Source organism: Xyrauchen texanus, chromosome 40 (assembly GCF_025860055.1).
Source record: "Xyrauchen texanus isolate HMW12.3.18 chromosome 40, RBS_HiC_50CHRs, whole genome shotgun sequence".
Classification (NCBI taxonomy): Eukaryota; Metazoa; Chordata; class Actinopteri; order Cypriniformes; family Catostomidae; genus Xyrauchen; species Xyrauchen texanus.
Window position 1 is genome coordinate 32,543,423 of NC_068315.1, and position 21,382 is coordinate 32,564,804.

The 21,382-nt window shown below is 43.9% G+C and overlaps 1 protein-coding gene across 2 annotated transcripts in view; it reads left to right on the top strand.

Moving 5' to 3' along the window:
• ngfrb (nerve growth factor receptor b) overlaps window positions 1–21,382 on the top strand; it is an 83,919-nt gene that overhangs the window by 31,895 nt on the left and 30,642 nt on the right. The gene's annotated exons all lie outside the window — the stretch shown is intronic.

The window sequence follows — 21,382 nt, forward strand, 5'->3', positions numbered from 1 at the left end:
TATCTTGCTCTCCCATTGATCAGCTGATTCAGCACCGGCCGTGCTCCATCACAGCTCGGCCAGGCCCCCCTCCTCATCACACTCCTCCCCCGCCCGATTGAGGCCGGGGTGCCACTAATGATGGTGCTTTCACATCATGTCGTAATTACCATAATTATGAGATTACGACTTGTAAAAAGGAAAGACTAATAACGGTTCAAAGAATAAAAACGAAAACTGGAAACGAACAAAATTTTTGGCAGAACGTAACCGAAAACGGGAACAAAGTGATTGAATTGTTATGGAATGAAAACGTTATTACTGGTTAATTTTGTTCCTATAATTTGTTCAAAGGCCAAAGATTTTATCATAGTAAGTTTTTTTTTTTTACGTTTTTTGTTGCCCGAAAATGCAAAACATGTGCTTTGATCCTGAAGGAAACTGCATCACACATTTTTTTGCCTAATTGCCTGTTGTGGATGTAGCATTCTGTGAATGACCTTTTTAACAACTATGTTTTATTACTACAAATACATACACAGCTAATTCAGGTACAAGGAAAACATTATTAGAGGAAAAAAGTATATTTATTTTATTTAGTTCTAACCAGTTACCATTTGGAAGCGAGGCTGCAGAACTTCTGAACAGGAACAAAAAAATACCGTTTTTGCTCAGAATGAGCCGAAATGAATATCATTTCATTTTTAGTCCCTGGTAAAAAGCATTCATGTGTCTGAAGATCTCGTAATTACAAGCTGTAAACTCTATAATTAAGCTCCTTTAATCTATTCTCATTATGGCATAACAGCAAGAGTATGTGACATAATTTTTTAGCATGTTGTGTGCATGTGTGTGTGTCTGTGTGTTTGTGCGTGTAGTGTGTAGACAGTATTTGTGATTAAGCAGAAGGGTGTGTCAGTTGACTAACTTTTTTAAAGCATCCGATAATTTAGTCTGGCTCAAATTCACATGCATGCCATGCCATTGGTTTCCTACCGAATCTATAAAATAGTGCATGCATTATAAACATAACAAATATTAGCTGAAAGTGCCAAAGAGAGAACACTAATCAAATAACTGGCAGAGTTGTTTACAATGGATTGTTAAAGGTTATACTTTAATAAGCTTAAATAACTACTGTAAATAGAACACTCCAAAATTATTAAATTAAGACTTCTATCTCGGTTGATTTTTTTTTTTTTCTGGACTGTGTCTTTGAAGCATAATTGTCAGATCAGCTTTCACACATGCATGTGTATGAGTGTGCGTGATTGCCTATGATGTTTATCTGCACAGATCAACATGAGATTTGCGCTGACCCTGTCTGACCTCTTGCTGGGATTTTAGCATGAAGGTGATAGGTCAGAAGTCACGGGTTGATGCTGATTTCAATGTGTTCTGGTTTCTATAATCCTAAAAATCTCTAGAAAAAAACTCTAAAATATGTATGTTGTCCATTTCAAGGAGTTTATTTAAGAACATTTAGTAGAAGGCAGATTCTGCAAAAGGCATCAATAATGATCTGAGATCTTCAGATTAGAGACACGTTTGTTCATTTTAAATTTCTGCACTCTAATTGGAGATTAGCCGCGTGTGAGGCTATTGCTGACAGTGGAACATAAAAACGCCTGTAATCTTATAATAAAAGCATAAACTTGTGTTTGTGTGTGGTGTGTGTCAGAGAGCCCCATCGAAACATATCTGAGTGAAACTTTCAAAGTCATACTTCACCATATACCATAAAAAAGGAATATATTTTGCATAGATAAAATAAAAACTGTTCCCCTTCTGTCTCTCACTTCGACGTTGTGTCAAAGAAGCGACACTAGGGGTCTCTCTTGAGAGACTCGCGCATCTCTGAACTTGAGAAAAGGCCAATGAGAAATTGTCAGACAGAATTTGCATGTACCGCCCCCGGACATACGGGTATAAAGGGAGGGAAATGCATCTGTTCATTCAGAAATTTTCTTCAGAGCCGACCGGTTGTGTGAGCAGTGAGCTGCAATTCACAAGACTGTTCATCTCATCTCTCAGAGCGTATGCGCATATCAGAGTCTTTCTCCTTCTCTGCACGGCAGTGCAGCTTTGCCCCTGGGTGTTTCGACAGCGCTCCCTAAAAGATAATTTTTGTAAAAGAGTTTAATTCTCTAAAAGAGCAATACACCACGGCGTTGAACGTCCTTTTTAGGATGCGTCTTTATAAAGATGCCCTTCCACCCCTGTGTAGTTCCTGGATACGGTCGAGTGCTCTCCGCTCCTGATGGTCACAGGCGCTGCCTCGTGTCTGGGCCTTGATCACACCAAGGCAGCTTTTGTGGATGGTTCGTGTTCTCACTGCGAGAACCAGGTATGCGTCCAATGGTAATGTATTTGAATGGGCTCTTGTACACAAACCATGTTTATTCCCTTACCATGGCAACGTTGCGGTCGTGGCTTTCCTTCCTAAAAAGGAACGCCACTCCAGCTGCACCCCACGTCGCTCCTTCTTCCCACGGGATTGCAGATGGCCTATCCTCTTGAGCCCCCTGAGCTGGATGATGAGCTTGCCGCTGCATCAGAGAGTGTTTCGGCGTCTGACACGGAAGACTCGACTGGGCTGCCACCCTCGGGTCAGAATGCCCAGTCAGAGGCTGACGCCCAAATGGCTGACAAGCTTGCCCGGGCTGCTGTCAGCATGGGGTTGGACTGGAACCCTCCATCCTCCCCACAGCCTTCACGGCTGGATGATTGATTCCTTGTGTCTGCGCGCGCTCACAGCCACGCTTAACCCCCCCCAGGTTCCTTTCTTCCCAGAAGTGCATGATGAGCTGACGAGGTCATGGAGGGCACCTTTTACTGCCCATAATCAAACCCACCGCTCATAAGCTCTCACTACCCTCAACGGCAGAGCGGTCCACAGGTATTCGGCGGTCCCCCAGGTGGACAGAGCGGTTGCCCTCCTGCAAGTCCACCAGGCCAAGGCACTTAAAGATCTGCACTTGGGTAGTCCTGACCCAGACATGTTGCAGGAACTGCGCTGAGCGACCAACCTCACCCTAAGTGCCACTAAGGTCACAGCGCGGACACTCGGGCAGGCGATGGCCACCCTCGTGGTTCAGGAACGACATCCTGCGGCACGCACCGTGTGTTTCTCACCCACGCCTACCGCCAGACATTCAAACTTTGGACATACCTCTTGTATGCCCGAACAGAGGCTCCCCTCGGGGCAGACGCATTGGCACACAGCTGGCCCACGGGGCTGCACAAATATGCATTTCCCCCAGTGATCCTTCTTGCACAGGTGTTGTGCAAGGTCAGGGAGGACGTGGAGCAAGTAACCTTGGTGGCCCCCTATTGGCCCACTCGGACTTGGTTCTCGGATCTCACGCTTCTCGCGATAGCCCCTCCCTGGCAAATTCCCCTGAGGAAGGACCTTCTTTCTCAGGGACGGGGCACGCTCTGGCACCCGCACCCAGACCTCTGGAACCTCCACGTCTGGCCCTTGACAGGATGCGGATGGTCTAGCCGGTCTACCATCAACCGTCGTAGACACAATCAACCAAGCCAGAGCCCCTTCTACCAGGCATCTTTACGCCCTAAAGTGGCGCCTGTTCGCAAATTGGTGTTCTTCCCGGGCTGAAGACCCACAGAGGTGCGCAGTTAGGTCAGTGCTTGTGTTCCTACAGGAGAGGCTGGAGGGGAGGCTGTCCCACTCCACCCTCGAGGTGTATGTCGCCACCGTTGCGGCTTACCACGACACAATAGATGGCAAGTCTCTGGGTAAGCACGACTTAATTAACAGGTTCCCAAAAGGCGCCCGGAGGCTAACTCCCTCCAAGCCTGTTCCCCTCCTGGGATCTCTCGGTGGTCCTCACGGGCCTCCGGAGACCCCCCCTTCAAGCCGCTAGATTCAGGTGGACTCAGGGCCCTCTCTCTCAAAACGGCCCTGCTGATCGTGCTCTCCTCCATCAAGAGGGTCGGGGACCTGCAAACGTTCTCTGTCAGCAACACTTGCCTGGAGTTCGGTCCGGCAGACACATACGTGATCCTAAGCCCTTTCGTTGCTGTGTCCGGTACGTGCTTTGCGTATCTATCTGGACCGCACGCAGAGCTCTAGATGTTCTGAGCAGCTCTTTGTCTGCTTCAGGGGACAGCAGAAAGAGAACGCTGTCTCCAAACAGAGGCTCGCCCACTGGGTTGTCGACGCCATTTCACTGGCTTATCACACCCAGGCCGTGCCCCCCTGCGGGTCTGTTCTCACTCAACCAGGAGTGTTGCATCCTCATGGGCACTGGCCAGGGGCACCTCCCTAGCATACATCTACAGAGCAGCAGGGTGGGCAACACCTAACACTTTCGCGAGATTCTACAATCTCCGAATTGAGTCAGTATCGTCCCGTGTTCTCTCAGGTCTGAGCCCGTAGAACTCGGTAACACGCTGACGATCTGGCCGGGCGAATCGCTTGCGCCTAGCGCCCTTTCCTTCAGCCGAGGTAAAATAGTGCGCCTTTGTTCCCAGGAGACCCCATCATTCGGATCCCTGGATGATTCCTCCCTAGCCCTTTTGGGTCTGCAGTTCAGCGGAGGAACTCGCCGACCCAAGCCACTACGGGTACTCAATCTACCCTGTACTTGAATAGGTGCAGTTCCAGCTGCCTCGGTTGCCGTGCTGTATCTTCCCCCCTCCACGAGGCTGGATCTACCACCGCGCCAACTTTCCCACATAGGACCTAAGCGGCCATGTGATGTATCCGCCACTCTTTGCCTCCCCTGCAGGGTAGGTGTGGTCTCTGCAGGGTCTTCTCCCCCTGAAAGAATAGGAAACGGGGTAAGACCCCTTTCCCTCAATGCGTGTAAGGGCCCCGGCCGTAGTTGCTCTATGCGAGAAACATAGAGAGAAAAGAGGCCCAGCCAGGCATGTCCCATTCCCAGGTTGGCAAGCATCACCTTGTTCCCCTCACTAGGGTAACCAGAAGGATTCTGATGACTTTAATGGGGCATTGGGGAAGGGTACGTGCAGCCTGATACAGCTGGTCGCCTTTGCACGTAAGAATACCTGCCCACTCCTGTATCAGCAGTTCATGTACATGGCTCAGCGCATGGCATGATTGAAGTGGGAACCCTAGTGTCGCTTCTCCGACACAACGTGGAGAGAGTGACAGAAGGGGAACGTCTAGGTTATGTATGTAACCTCTGTTCCCCGATGGAGGGAACGAGACGTTGTGTCTTCCCCGTTGCTGAGCCGAGCCACTGTTGTGGCCGGACCATTTCCGGCTCCTCAGAAAAATCCTGAATGAACTCCCGTATTCGCCCCACTTAAATGCCCGTATGTCCGGGGGCGGGATATGCGAATACCGTCTACCAACTTCTCATTGGCCTTTTTTCATAGAACAGAGGTATATATCGGCACTCAAGAGAGACCACTAGTGTCGCTTCTCCGACACAACGTCTCGTTCCCTCCATCGGGGAACGGAGGTTACATACGTAACCTAGACGTTTTACATACAAAATACATATATATTATGAAATAAATTCTAAATCAAATATCAAGCATTGTGAACTTTCAAAATTATATTTCTCGGTATAGTGTGATTAACTTTCGGAAGTGGACATGTGAGTTTCTCTTAAGCTGGCATCACACTAGCTGAATCCAATCAACTACATTTTGGCAGCAGTTATCACACTTACTGACTGTTTTGGGGAGATCTCGTACTCTTTGAGTTATGACACACATGCCAGTTCAGAATGGTGGAGGGTGGACAGACATACTGCACCCTTCGACACTTTCTTTTTGATTCTCTGTCACATGGAGCTTGAAAAAAACAACAGGACTACCGCGTGAACATAATAAATTGTAATAGAGTGATTTAGTATGCGTTTCATGTTGTAATTTTACTTTGTAAATATGTGTGAGATTGTGCATATACTGTATCCCCTCGAGGCTAGCCGTAGAATGTCCATATGCAGCTTTTAGTGATAAAAGGATTAATGTTAAACAAAAACTGACAGTTTTGCCTCCACTTTCTGATTTTATTAGTCATTTTAAAATTGGAGAATCCAATGGCACAACTTTTCTAAGAATTTTTTCTAAGAATTTGTATCTGCTTTTCCAGTTCTTAGAGCCATTATCTTAGCAGGGAGACCAGACGGTCAAGAAGTGAATGACCTCCTGCTGCTCCATCATTTACCTACTGGCCAGCGATTATGTAATCAAGGTTATGTCTGAAAATCGCTGGAAAAATAGTGTGATGCGCTCTCTCTCTCTCTCTGTCGCTCTCTCTGTGTGTATTCAAGCACAGAGAAGAGCTTTACTGGTCAATCTCCACCCATCCAAACCCAAAGATTTGTCATCACCCGTATTGATTTTTTTAACTTTGACCTTCTCTCTCTGCCTAGTACAATGTACGCCTTCAAACCCAGAGGTCCTTTCATACTGGACAGAAATAATAAATCTCTCTCTCTCCGATTTGCCCCATCCTACTCATACCAAGACAATGAACTGTGTCCATTCATGGCAATGGCTTATCCTGCAGCTGTATGGCATGTGCCCAATGACATTAGTGCACAGATTGATGTGCTGTTTTCGGTCACACTGTTACCCCGCATGAAACCAGTTTTGTGGTTTGTAAGTTTGCTAAGCTTCCGGGCCAGTAAGTTTTCCTCTGTGTCTCATTCTTCCTCTAGGATGTATCTGGGATTGTGGCTGGAATTACATCACTGAAATTCCAAGATGCCCAGTGTGGAATTTCAGCATCTTACAAAGGAATATTTTCACTCTGTTGTCTGTTCCAATGTTTTCAAAAGAATCCATTCAGTCGAGAACAATTAACATCTTTTTCTTTTATCTTACAATCTTCCCCTTTACAACCCCAGTGTCATGGTTCACCCGCTGTATTGTGGGTCAATAGTATGTCCAGATGACATCACTGACGTTCAAGTATAGAAGTTCACTGGTGAATTAATAAATATATAGAGGCCCTGCATCAAATTCTGGGATTAATCATTGCATTAAGATATATCGTAATGCATTGGTAAAATAAAAAGGGCAAAATCAGCCAAAACTATAATTCTTCGGAGTTGACACTATCATGTAATATAGGTGCTACTAAAAGTCAGGCTTCCTCCCTACTATTTAATTGTTCTTTAGTGAGGTTTGTTAAGGCAAATTGCTCATAATTTTAAAGGGTTATGAGCCCTTACACTAAGTATTAAACTTTGGCATGTAACTTGTTGCACACTGTTTGTGTTGCTGACAAGAGTGATACCTTAAATAACCCTGGATTTTTTTAAACAAAGGTGTATTGTTATTTTTCTATACAATAATGATTTTTGCCTGGCAGATAGAAAACAGGCAAAAAAAAATCCCATAGACTAGCATTGCAAGGGGAACCAAAGCCATATCTAGAGACCAGAATATCATAGGGGTTTGAGAAGCATTCCAGACAAAATAATGCAAATGTAACTTTACACCCATTCAATGCATATGTGGGTCAAAAAAGACCTAGGTGAAATATAGATGCTTATTCTTTATGAAACTACAATTTAAAATTACAACCGTATGTATTGCTGAGTGACATTCTGTTTCTTAATTACTCTATGTTGCTGTTTAGAGTGGTGAGGCATACTGAAAAAAGAAAAGATGCAGGTTCAAACACACTAAGAATTGGTCCAGAGACCACTACAATTGTGCCTGTGTCGTGAAATACGCATCTAACCTCAGGCTGCTCCAGGAGGACTGTCCCTGTTAATGGGTTTAATGTCAAGCACTTTGGATATTAGCATCGGCTGAATGACTTTCTATACTTTCATACTACACACAATTATAAATGTGAACATGTTATTTAACATATATTTAATTGTATAACAAATGGAGAGGAAAAAAAAATCAGTGTATTACAAAAATAATACCAGTGTAAGCTGCATTAAATACCATTGGAAATAAATATGTGTTAAATAGGACCGCATATGCATACTAGGAGTGGTGATGCAAATTCCCATATAATTAAAAAAAATATTTAACTAAATGTTTAAAAAGTCACTTCACATGATTAAAGACACCTTAATTTAGGAATACTTGTGGCAGATCAAAAGCTTCATGTAAAAATTATGTCCTAAGAAATAGACGCAAGGTCAATTTTGACCAACATTTGTGTTCTATGGATAAGTGTAAACGCATCTGTCTGTTTAAGCCACATAAGTAAATTTTACTCTGCCCAAATAGTGCTACGCCAGCATAGTGAAAATCCGAAACATTACATTTTTTACCGAGTATTTGCATAGGGCTCTGTGACTTAATAAATAATAACAAAGTAAGAAACGGATGCACATTGTAGGAGAGACAAACCTTTTTGTTGCAGTTCTCTAAAGAAACGTGTAGGTTACTGTTGTAACCCCCGTTCCCTGATGGAGGGACATTTTCGAGAATGTGCCTCGGTTGCCACTGAACTTGAGAAAGGCCGAAAAGAATTTGCATGTTATTCCCCCGGACATACATGTACAAAGGAGGGCGCAATATGGCTGTTCATTCAGGTTTTGCACTGAGTAGCCGAGAATAAGGTTCGGCCGTTACTGTGGTTGTTACAGTACTGTGGCAAGAGGGACACAACGTTTCGTTCCCTCCGTCAGGGAATGGAGGTTACAACAGTAACCTAGACGTTCCCCTTCTGTCACTCACTCAACGTTGTGTTGATGTAGTGACACTAGGGGTCCCTATCCAATAACGCCATGACACTGAACCGTGTTACGTGAACTGCTGATGCAGGTGCAAGCAAGCTGTTGCATGCCAAAGGAGCAGACCACATCACGCTGCACGCTGTAACCTTCCCCAACGTCCTGTAAGACATCATATACATTTTAGGTTCCTGGCTTCCCTGAGGGGGGGGACAAGTGATGTGACAAGCATGGGAGCAGGCTGTGCCAGCCGTGGCCTTTTCTCTCTCTATGTTTTCTCTCCATAGAGTGTTAGATGCAGCTGGGGCCATCTAACGCTATCACAAGCATCAAGCCACACATGTAAGTGGCGTGGTGGTAGGACTGCCTAGTGAGGGAGGAGCTCTACAAACACAGCGACCGGGGGCAGAGAGGACTGCCCAAGGGAGACGCGGGTCCACCGAGAGGGGGACCATACAATGGAAAATACGACACAGGGGGTTACCTTGATAACCAATGCCTGTGGAGCACCTATTCCAGTAAAGATTAATTAGTACCCGTAGTGGGTCTGGTCGGGAATTCCTCCACAGAATTCGTGGGCCAGAGGGCTAGGGAGGAAGTACGGGAGCATGAGTTTTGTGGGCTCACCTGGGAGTACGTTCACGTGCTCAGACCTGACAAAACACAGGACGAGACCGACTCAACCCAGAAAATATAGAATCTCGCAAAGGAATTGGGTGTTGCCCAGCCCGCCGCTCTGCATATGTCTGCTAGAGAGGTTGGCCAGTGCCCACAAGGAGGCGGACACAGCCTGTGTCTGATAGGCCAGTGCAATGGTGTCGACGCCCCAGTGGGCGTTCCCTTTCCGCTGTCCGCCAAAGCAAACAAAGAGCTGCTCGGAATGTCTAAAGCTCCGCGTGTGGTCCAAATAGGTGCGCATAGGGTCTTAGGATGACATGAGCATCTGCTGGACCGAACTCTAGGCAAGTGTCTTTGAAAGAGAAGGCTTGCAGGTCCCTAACCCTCTTGATGGAAGAGAGCCCAATCAGGAGGGCCATTTTCAGGGAGAGGGCTTTTAGCTCAACTGACTTGAAGGGAGCTCTCTGAAGGCCCTCAAGGAGGGTCTGTGTGTCTTCAGATCGGGAAGAACACCAATTCGCAAATAAACACTGCCTGGTAGAGGGAGCTCTGGCTTAGGTGATCGTGTCTACGATGGCTGTTGGTAGACAACCTAGATCTTCTGCGTCCCGTCCAGGGACTAGACGTGGAGGTTCCAGAGGTCCTTCCTCAGGGGAATTTGCCTGGGAGGTTCTGTCGCGTAGAGCGTGAGATCCGAGCACCAAGTCTCAGTGGGCCAACAAATGGCTACAAGAGTGACTTGTTCCTCGCCCTCCCTGGCCTTGCACAGGGCTTCTGCAAGTAGGCTCACTGGGGAAAAAGTGAAGTCGTGTGCCAGTGAGTCTGTCCCGAGGGGGGCTCCCATCAGGGAGTATCAAAGCGGGCAGAGGGAGGATTCCCGAGAGGCAAACGGGTCTACCTTTGCTTCGCACCATTGATTCTGAATCAACTGGACCACCTGGGGGTGTAGTCTCCACTCTCCACAGAGCGTGGCCTGTCGTGACAGCACATCCGCTGTCGTGTTGAGGCTGCTCGGGATCCGGCGTCGGCTGCGGCTGACTCCTGAGGAGGAGATAGCGGGCGAGTTGCGACATGCGATGAGAGCAAAAGTCGCCTTGGCGAGTTATATATGCTACAGTCGCAGAGCTGTCTGAATGGATCAAGACGTGTTTGTCCTGAAAGGGTAGGAGGAATCTCCACAGGGAAAGAAGTACAGTCAGCAACTCTAGGCAGTAGATGTGTCAGCCCAGCCACGGTCCTGTCCAGGAGCCAGCGTTTGCGTGCCCATTGCACAAGGAGCCCCAGCACAGATTCGAGGCATCTGTGGAGACCACGACGCATCTGGACACCTGCTGAAGGGCGACTGCTGTCCGCAGGGAACAGAGGTCTGTCCAGGGGCTGAATAGGTGACGGCAGAGAAGAGTGATGGTCACACAGTGGCGCCATGCTCATCTCGGGACTCGAGTCTGAAGCCAGCGCTGAAGCGGTCTCATATGCATCAAACTGAGTGGCGCTGCCGCTGCTGAGGATGCCATATGCCCTCAGGAGCTGAATCTGCCACAGTGGAACCGCTGTGCCTTGTCTGAATGAACATAGGCAGTTTAGCACCGGCCACGTGCGCTCGCATTTGAGGCGCACTGTCATTGAGACCTCCATTTCTAGAAAAGAGATGCTCTGAACGGGGAAGAGCTTGCTCTTTTCCTAGTTGACCTGAAGCCCTAGGCGGCTGAGGTGCTTGAGCACCTGGTCCCTGTTGGCGCACAGTGACTCTGGAGAGTGAGCTAGAAACAGCCAGTCATCGAGGTAATCAAGTACATGGATGCACACTTCCCTTATTGGGGCAACGGCTGCCTCGGCAACCTCCGTGAAGGCGCGAGGGGACAGGGACGAGCCGAAGGTGAGGACCTGGTACTAGTATGTCAGGCCGTCGGACGCGAGCCGTAGGATGGGTCTGCGTCGAGATAAAATTGAGACATGAAAGTACATATCCTTCAGGTCTACCGCTGCGAACCAATCTCGATGCTTGACGCACATTAGAATAAGTTTCTGCGTGAGCATCTTGCACAGGAGTCTGTGTAAGGCCCTGTTCATAACTCGCAGGTCCAAGATTGGCCGTAACCCACCGCGTTTTTTGGCCACGATGAAGTGAGGGCCTTAGAACCCTTCTTCATCTCGGATGGAGGGACAGGCTCTATTGCGTGCTTGTGTAAAAGCATTGCAATTTCTGATCGTGGGGTGTTGGCGTTCCCGCCATGCACCAAAGTGAAGCAGATGCCGCTGAAACGGGGCGAGAGCCTGGTGACCTGAATCACGTAGCCGAGTCTGATGGTATTGGCCAGCCAGCACCATGGGTTAGAAAGCATAAGCTCCGAGGGTGGGGCACTAAGGGGACAATCACGTTTGATGTTCCTGGTGGGGCTTCTCAGCGGGGGGAGCAGGTAATATTATGTCGAGGAGAAAAGTTGTGTCCCGAAACAGTGTGCTGAGGGAAAACTCAAAGCTCTTACCTGCCTCTGCACACCCGGCTGGGGGCGGGAAAGTGACTGAGGAGGAGGTCCTATGGATGCATCCTCTAGACTAGTCAGAACAGGCCCGCCAGAGTCTACAGTCGAAGGCGTGGAGGCTAAAGGACCGCGTCCATGGTGCCGTGACTGTTGGTGTTTTGCGCCAGACCGCCGTGAGAACAGCGTGTGTGGACACCTGTTAGGTGAGTCAAGGAGTGAGGAAGCTGCCTGTTAGAGCCATAACTACATTAATAATTTTGTCATATTTTTCCTTATATTAAGAGTGATTATGTGTTTTGATAAATGCATATGTTGTGTTATTTGTATGGTATCGCGAGATTTGACTAGTTTTACGTGCTACGTACGTGTAATAATTTGAAGAAGAAAAAGGAAGAAGAAAGGGTTGAGGCTAGACAGTCTTTTGACCGTGAAAAGGATCGAATTCATGTTATTGGAACGTGAATAAGTATTATCTTTTTTTTGTGTGTATTTGAGTTCTCTTAAAATGTAACCTGATAACGAAAAGTAAAGTTTACAAGACAAATTATGGATTCACGCGTCAAATCCTTTGTGCTACACCCTTATAAAAATGGCGAAGAAAGAAAAACGGCTCAGATCGCCATTACATTTTAGTCAAAAGACTACTTCACATTGGAATTGCGTGAAGTGGAAATCGGTTTGCCAGGATTGATGCTGCAATGGACCGAAAAGGATTTTCAAGGATTATGTATGTATGAGCGGAACAAACTGCGAGCTCGAGATTATTGCGACGGACGAAAATGAAAGTAAACCAGGGGACGCGTTGATTTCCCGGTCTGTACTATTTGGATGTATAGAGACATTTAAACTTGTTTTTTCAAGTTGAAACGAGAGTCTTAATACAATTTTAAAAGTAATTTTGCTTTTACTTTTTTCAATCCATTGATTTTGACTTGTTGTTGAATTATGGATGACTCAGATAAAGATGGCCACAAGAGGGTGATCAAGTACATGCCTAAAGCGCAGGAGGAGAGTTTGAACAGACTCGTTAATTTGAGAAAGACAAAGATGGCTCAAATTACCATTCAAATGAAAGAAATCGACAAATTAAAAGAAAATTATGCCAATGTAGAAAGAATAGAACAAAATGTTCTTACAACACTCACCAAATTGTATCAGGAGTTCATTGAGTTAAATGAAAGCGTTCAAGAGCTTTTGTTGGATGATGAAAGGAAGGATGATCAGCATATCTGGTTTGAGACAAAATCATCAAAAATCAGGGATTATGTTATTGCTACTGAACAGTGGATAGAACATGTCAAGAATGAAAATGCTGCAAAAAATTATGACATTGAACCAGGTGACAGTGTCTCTGAAGTTGCTTCAACAGTAAGAAAAAAGAGTAGAGCAGGTTCGTCAGCTGGAAATAGTTGTGCCACATCATCAGCCACCAGTTCAAGTTCTATTTTACGAGTTAAAGAAGAGGCTGAGAAAGCTGCTCTGTTGGCCAAAGCTGCTGCTTTAAAAAAGAAACAAGCTCTACAGGTAGAAGAGATCAACTTGAAAGCTAAACTGGAGCAATTAGAACTGCAGACCGCAATTGCTGTTTCTAACGCAAAACTGAAGGTTTATGATGAGCATGAAAATTCTGGTGAATCAGTGCAAAAATATGTTCAACCAGAGCATGCATTGGATGAAAGGACGTCAGGACTTAAGAAAGATTCAAGCAGTGAAAGTTCTGATGTTCAAGCTGCAACCAGAAGAAAACAAAAGCCTGTTGCTGAACAAACTCGACTTCATAATGCCAGTCAAAATTGTCAAAAATCCGAAAGCTCAGAAGACAATTTATTTCAAATAATGCGAAGACAAAATGAGATCACACAAATGCTAGTAAAGCAACAAAATCTGTCTCAACTACCGCAAAGAGATGTCCCAATCTTCCATGGTGATCCTCTTAATTTCAGATCGTTTGTGCGAGCCTTTGACAATAGCATAGACAGTAAAACTGAGAATGCCAAGGACAAGCTGTTCTATTTGGAGCAATATACCATCGGTGAACCACAAGACCTGGTAAGGAGTTGTGGACACATGAGTGCAGAAAATGGATATAAAGAAGCAAGAAGATTATTGCAACATAATTACGGTGATGAGCTCAAAATTGCTTCAGCATACATTGAGAAAGCACTAAAATGGCCTCAGATCAAAACAGAAGACGGAAAGATGCTAAATGCATACACTCTTTTCTTGATTGGATGCCACAATACTATGCAAGATGTAGATTACATGGTTGAAATGGACAACCCTACAAACCTGAGGGTTATCATCTCCAAACTTCCATACAAAATGAGAGAGAACTGGAGAAACGTGGCATATGATATTCATGAAAGGACGGGCAGAAGAGCTAGGTTTTCAGACTTAGTGCAATATATCGACCGTCAAGCCAAAGTAAAAAATGACCCATTGTTTGGAGACATTCAGGAGATAGGTGTTGATGCTGGAAAGAAAAGCAAAGCTTCCGATTTTAACAACAAAAAGGTTACTACTAAGGGAAGTAGTTTCGTTACAAGTGTCTGTAATGATCAGAAAAAAGAAAGTGAGACTAAGAAAGAGACAAAACCTCAATTTGACAAGACCGTTCATGTCACATGCATATTCTGTCAAAAGAATCATGCCTTGCATTCCTGTTTCAAGTTTAAGGAGCAAGCACACAAAGATAAAATTGAGTTTATGAAAACAAAAGGACTATGCTTTGGATGTCTCACACAAGGACACTTAAGCAAAGACTGCAAGAAAAGGCTTATTTGTCAAGAATGTTCCAAGAGGCACCCAAGTGTTTTGCACATTACAAAAGAGTACAGCCCCACATCTAGCAGTTGTGATGAGAACAAAACTAGCAAGAGAACAACTTCCATAGACCATGAAACTTGTGGGTACACTGGGGCCGGAAACAGTGAATACATTCTTGCTATAGTTCCAGTCAAGATCAAGTCAAAGAAAAGTGACAAAATAGTAAAGACATATGCTTTCATTGATCAAGGAAGTTCTGCAACGGTTTGCACCGAGTCTTTAATGAGAGAGTTAAACTTGAGAGGCAGAAAGACGGAGATTATTCTTCGTACTATGGGACAAGAAAAACCTGTTCATAGTCACATTCTGTCAGACCTGGAAATAAGTGGTTTAGAGAGTGAAGACTACATAGAACTTCCGAAAATGTTCACTCAAAAAGAGATTCCGGTAAAACAGGAAAACAATCCTCAACAACAGGACCTGAAAAGATGGCCTTATTTGAGACAAGTTACCCTTCCTCATCTCAATGCAGAAGTAGGTCTACTGATTGGCGCTAATGTGCACAAGGCAATAGAACCATGGCAAATAATAAACAGTGAAGGAAATGGACCTTATGCTCTTAGGACGGCATAAGGATGGATAGTGAATGGGCCTTTACGAACAGAAGTGAGCACTGAATCGGATCAGGTCAGAACTCCAAGTTTCACAGTGAACAGGATTGCAGTGGTGGACATTGAAACGCTGTTGGTAGAGCAGTTCAATGCAGACTTCCCTAAACGTAATTACAGTGACAAAGCTGAGATGTCCCAAGAAGACCTAAAATTCATGCAGTGCGTTGAGCAGTCGATACAGTATAAAGATGGACATTACTGTATTGGATTACCCTTTAAGAACGATCCTGATAAACTGCCCAACAACAGATGCATAGCAGAACAAAGAGCCATCAGTCTCAAAAGAAAGCTCAGCAGGAACTCTGAGTTTCACAAAGACTATAAAGCGTTCATGTCAGACATAATTGACAAAGGCTATGCTAAAAAAGTGCCTTTAGAACAACTAGTACGCAAGGACAGAGTGTGGTATATTCCACACCATGGGATATATCACCCGAAAAAGAACAAAATCAGAGTTGTTTTTGACTGCACTGCGATTTACCAGGGCTTCTCACTAAATAATCAACTGTTGCAGGGACCTGACCTGACCAATACTCTAATTGGTGTGCTAAATCGATTCAGACAAGAGCCAGTTGCTATCATGGCAGATATTGAATCAATGTTTTACCAAGTTAGAGTCCCAGATTATGATTCAGATCTTTTGCGATTTTTGTGGTGGCCTGAAGGAGATCTAGGTAAGCCTACAGAGGAATACAGGATGACAGTACACCTGTTTGGGGCAACCTCGTCTCCCAGTTGTGCATGCTTCGCTTTGCGAAAGGCTGCAATGGATGGAAAAACAGAGGAAACAGCTGAAGCTGCCAATACTATTCAGCAAAACTTTTACATGGACGATTGCTTAAAATCTGTTGCCTCTGAGGAGGCAGCAATCAAACTATCACAAAGTCTGATATCTATGTGCTCTAAAGGTGGATTCAATTTGACTAAATGGGTCAGCAATAGCCGAGAAGTTCTGTTATCATTTCCAGAAAAGGAAAGATCTAAAGAGGTAGGGGACTTAGATTTCAACAAAAGCAATCTACCAATTGAAAGAGCTCTTGGAGTACGGTGGTGCACAGAATCAGATACATTCAGATTCTCCATCAACATACAGTAGAAACCTGCTACGAGAAGAGGAATGCTTTCAGTAGTGAATTCCATTTACGATCCTCTCGGTCTTGTAGCACCCTGTATTCTTCCAGCGAAACTCATTTTGAGACAACTGTGCAAAGACAACTTAGGCTGGGATCAGAACATGCCGGAAAATCAAGCTCAAAAATGGTTCATGTGGCAAAAGGACATACAACAATTATCAAACTTCAGTGTAAGCAGATGCTTCAAGCCAGACAATTTTGGAACTACTAAGTCTGCTCAATTACATCATTTCGCAGATGCAAGTGAAAATGGGTACGGAACCGTTTCCTATCTAGTACTCACAAATGAGCAAGGAGAAAAACACTGTTCATTCATAGTGGGTAAATCCAGAGTTGCGCCTCTGAAGCAGATAACAATCCCTAGGATGGAGTTGACTGCAGCAGTTGTTGCAGCGAAAATGGACAGAATGTTAAAATACGAGCTTCGGTTACAACTCAAAGACTCTATGTTCTGGACAGATAGCCTCACAGTGCTGCAATGCATTGAGAATGAAGCCTCACGTTTTAAAACGTTTGTTGCCAATAGGGTTTCCTTCATCAGAGAAGCTTCTGAGCCCTCACAGTGGAGGTATGTCAACACCTTGCTAAACCCAGCAGACATGGCCTCTAGAGTCATCAAAGTGGAAAACTTCATGAAAAAGGAAAATTGGGCCAAAGGTCCAGAATTCCTTTGCAAACCTGAAAGTGAATGGCCTCGGCGGCCTGAACAGGCAGGTGCAATGGAAGTGGAATCAGCTGTAGTAAATTGTGTCAGTGTTACAGGAAATGCTAAACCTTTGGATAAACTGATTGAGTATTATTCAGAATGGTACAGATTGAAGAGAGCAATCGCTTGGATGTTGAGGCTGAAGGAAATACTCCAACATCTATCAAACAAGAGACGAGAAATTCAAGCTACCAAAAGTCAAACTGAAAATAATCCAAACAGACAACAAACACATTTGCAAACTCAAATGTTCAAGTTGAAACAGACACTGACCAAAAAACCTCTTTCAATAGAAGATATGGAAAATGCAGAACTGAGTTTGATTCGTTACAATCAAAGACAGACATTCCCTGACGAATTCAAATCTTTACAAAGCAGTAACCATGTCAAAAGAAGTAGTCCTCTGTACAAACTGGACCCACTGGTGCAAGATGGCATAATACGAGTAGGTGGTCGTTTAAATCAGTCCACAATGCCAGAATCTCGCGAAGCATCCAGCAATTCTTGATAAAAACAGCGTGTAACGTCTTTGATTCTGAAGGATATACATAAAAACACAGGCCATAGTGGCAGAAATCAAATCCTTGCAAAACTGCGAAACAAATTTTGGGTTGCTGCTGCCAGTACAGCCATACGGAAGCTGATTTCTAAATGCACAGTGTGCAGAAGATTAAATGCCAAAGTCAACGAACAGAAAATGGCAGATTTGCCAAGAGATCGTGTGTTGCCAGATAATCCTCCCTTTACGCATACAGGAGTGGATTATTTTGGTCCTTTCTCAGTAAAACGAGGACGCACCATTGTAAAGAGGTATGGAGTGTTGTTTACGTGTCTGAACATAAGAGCAGTTCATATTGAGGTGGCCAACAGTCTTGATACCTCATCATGCATAATCGCCATACAACGCTTCATCTGCAGAAGAGGACAGGTGTCTACAATTCGATCGGACAATGGTACGAACTTCGTTGGTGCTGAAAGAGAGCTTAAAGAAGCTATTCAAGAATTAAATAATTCCACAATAGCTGAAGTTCTTGTTCAAAAAGGAATCAAGTGGATCTTCAATACCCCAGCAGCATCGCATCAAGGAGGAGTGTGGGAAAGACAGATCCGCACAGTTCGAAAGATTTTGAATTCCGTATTGAATCAACAGATGTTAGACGATGAGGGGCTTCACACAGTCTTGTGTGAAGTTGAAGCCATTATAAACGATCGACCGATTACTAAAGCATCAGATGACCCAAATGACCTGGAGCCTCTGACTCCGAATCATCTGTTGCTTATGAAAAAACAACCAACCATGCCACCAGGAGTTTTTGTGAAAGAGGATTGTTATCCGCGTAGAAGATGGAGGCAGGTTCAATACATGGCAGACCTCTTTTGGTTCAGATGGACTAGGGAATATCTGCCGTTACTTCAAGAACGACAGAAGTGGCAGAAATTGAAAAGAAACATGGTACCTGGAGACATTGTTCTCATTGTGGACAATACCGCTCCAAGAAATTCTTGGATTATGGGAAGAATTCTCAAGACCACACCAGATGCTTCTGGTACTGTCCGACGTGCTCGTGTTCAGACAAAAACTTGTCAGTTGGAAAGGCCGATAACAAAACTCTGCTTATTGCAAGAAGCAGAAGAGGAATAGGACCTTCATAAAGACTGTGAATGGAAATTTCATTGAAAATTTGAATTTTCTAAAAAGAACTGTTTAAAGAAAAGGAAATATTGTTATTACTCTATTCAAATATTGAACAGGATAATTGTTATGCTTTCGGCATAGACAATTAGGGGCCGGAATGTTAGAGCCATAACTACATTAATAATTTTGTAATATTTTTCCTTATATTAAGAGTGATTATGTGTTTTGATAAATGCATATGTTGTGTTATTTGTATGGTATCGCGAGACTTGACTAGTTTTACGTGCTATGTACGTGGAATAATTTGAAGAAGAAAAAGGAAGAAGAAAGGGTTGAGGCTAGACAGTCTTTTGACCGTGAAAAGGATCGAATTCATGTTATTGGAACGTGAATAAGTATTATCTTTTTTTTTGTGTGTATTTGAGTTCTCTTAAAATGTAACCTGATAACGAAAAGTAAAGTTTACAAGACAAATTATGGATTCACGCGTCAAATCCTTTGTGCTACACCCTTATAAAAATGGCGAAGAAAGAAAAACGGCTCAGATCGCCATTACAGCTGCCCTTTTGGCTACCACAAGAGGGGTAAGTTGAAAGCACACTGACGTTCCGTGAAGTTTTATGCATGAGAGTATGTGCTTTTTCAAATTTTACGATGAGATGGCATTACCTTTTAAAACCGCACGTAACAGACAAAGCTTAAAAATCTTATTTAAGTGCAGAGGTTGATTGACAGGTAGAACATTCACCATAGAACAAAGTATAGTAGGTGATACTGTATGATACTCTATATTGTAGTTAGGATCCATTATTTGGTACTTTCCTAAAAGTACTTCAAGTCATTAATGGAATGGATAAGTGGAATCCCTAACTTCATTGTCCTTACAACTAACAGGAAGTGATCTCTAAAGATCTTGGATGGCAGTGAACAGTATTTGTGCATTAACACTTGATTAAATCAGGTAGTAGTAAGAACTTTTTTAATTGAAGATCAGATTTCACTGCCAGTGAATGACAACCTTAAACTAGGTTAACTTGGTGATTAGAGGGCCAAAATGTTATTATTATTGTAAATGTGATTGAATTTGACATGATTCAGATCAAAAGATTTACTTGCTCATTACTGGAACAAGACTTGAAAGATAAGGGGAACAATAGTACACAAAAAGAGTTACAAATATTTTTAATTTATCGGCAATTAAACTGAGGAAAACTTTCCCACACAATTAAGCCTTAAGCCTTTTCAGCAAAAAATAGATTTGCTGTAAGAACATAAAATAATTTTGTTATCCTACTAGATGCAGCCAAATTTAAGTTACTGATTGATATTCAAACTCGAGTCACATTCACCACCATGCAACATAATTCACAATTGTAGAGGTTTCTACTTAATTCACCAATGACGTAGTGATTTTTGATCACGTGTCACTTAAGTTGTGTATCAGTTGACACCTCCCCCTTTTCAATACGGAGCACCAGTTAAGAATACTATCTTAACAATTTAAGAACACTCTCAAAAGAGCTGATCGATAATTTCGAATTAATGTAAACTAGAGGGAGTTGGTCAGCTGATATATCTGAAGGATTTGTGAGAGTCTGGACAACTAGTAGAGTCTTTGATCATCAACATGTTCAAGAGTAAATACCACAATGATTAATAATGCTAATAATGAATATGTAGCGCTAAAGGATAATAAACTAATAACCAAGAGGAAAGCACTGAATTAAACAATAAAACAAATACATGATTTGAACACAGAATGGATAAATGCAATGCTGTTGAACTGAATGTTGCAATGGGAGAGAATTGTATGGGAATGCTCCTTATGGGAAACCATGCTTATTTATCATTAAACAACTAATATACCTATGGGAAAAGGTGTAGTCGTTGCCATGCTCGGCTGGAGGATGCTGAACTGCGGGTGACCCAAGGGGTCCTTTGTGGACTGGGCTGCGCTGTTGGTGGAGCCAAAGGGGTCAGATAAGGTCCCACAATGCTGGGCCCTTTTTCAGCTAGAGTGCAGCTGAAAGCAATATAAAAGGTTTTGCTCGCAAATGCCTAACCTCAACTATCTTGTAGTCTCTTTCCTCATCAGGTCAGAAACCCAGGACGTGGTGTGTTTGTTGGTGTCTCCTTCCCAGTCGAGTTGGAAATGCAGAACAAGGGTGTGTCTAACTGGGGGACATATTTATACCTTTCTGATGAGGTGGAGATTGGTGAATCTGGCACCTTTCCGATCCTGGAGTGTGATCTGAAGTAGCCACGGTGTTGCCCACTCTAGTGTGGAACTCATTTGCATAGCATAAAGTACAGTGTTTAAACAGTGCCTTTAATGTTTTACCCATGCATTATTTCTTTACCAAACCTCTTTCAAAATATTAAAGGCATTGTATGGAACAGATAGAGACCAATCACGATAAGAAACGGTTCAGTCATCGTCCATGCATTTGTTTATCTGTTAATAGGTCTTTCCTGTGAACTGTGTTAACAGTCAATAATCATTAACATAAACTGTGCTTTGCATGAAAATGGAGTGGATGTGTTACAGTTTATATTCATTTAAGGCCTCCAAACATAGGTATGAATAGATCTCTGTGGCCCTCCACTGCTACTGCATCCGGGAGGTCCTGGCAGTTCTTGCCTAAACCTTAGGAATTAGTTGATTTGATTAGTTAATGCTGAGTTGAAGTCAACCTGTAGTCCAATGAGAAATCCTTGGTTGTGGTGGGTGCAGAAGGTCCC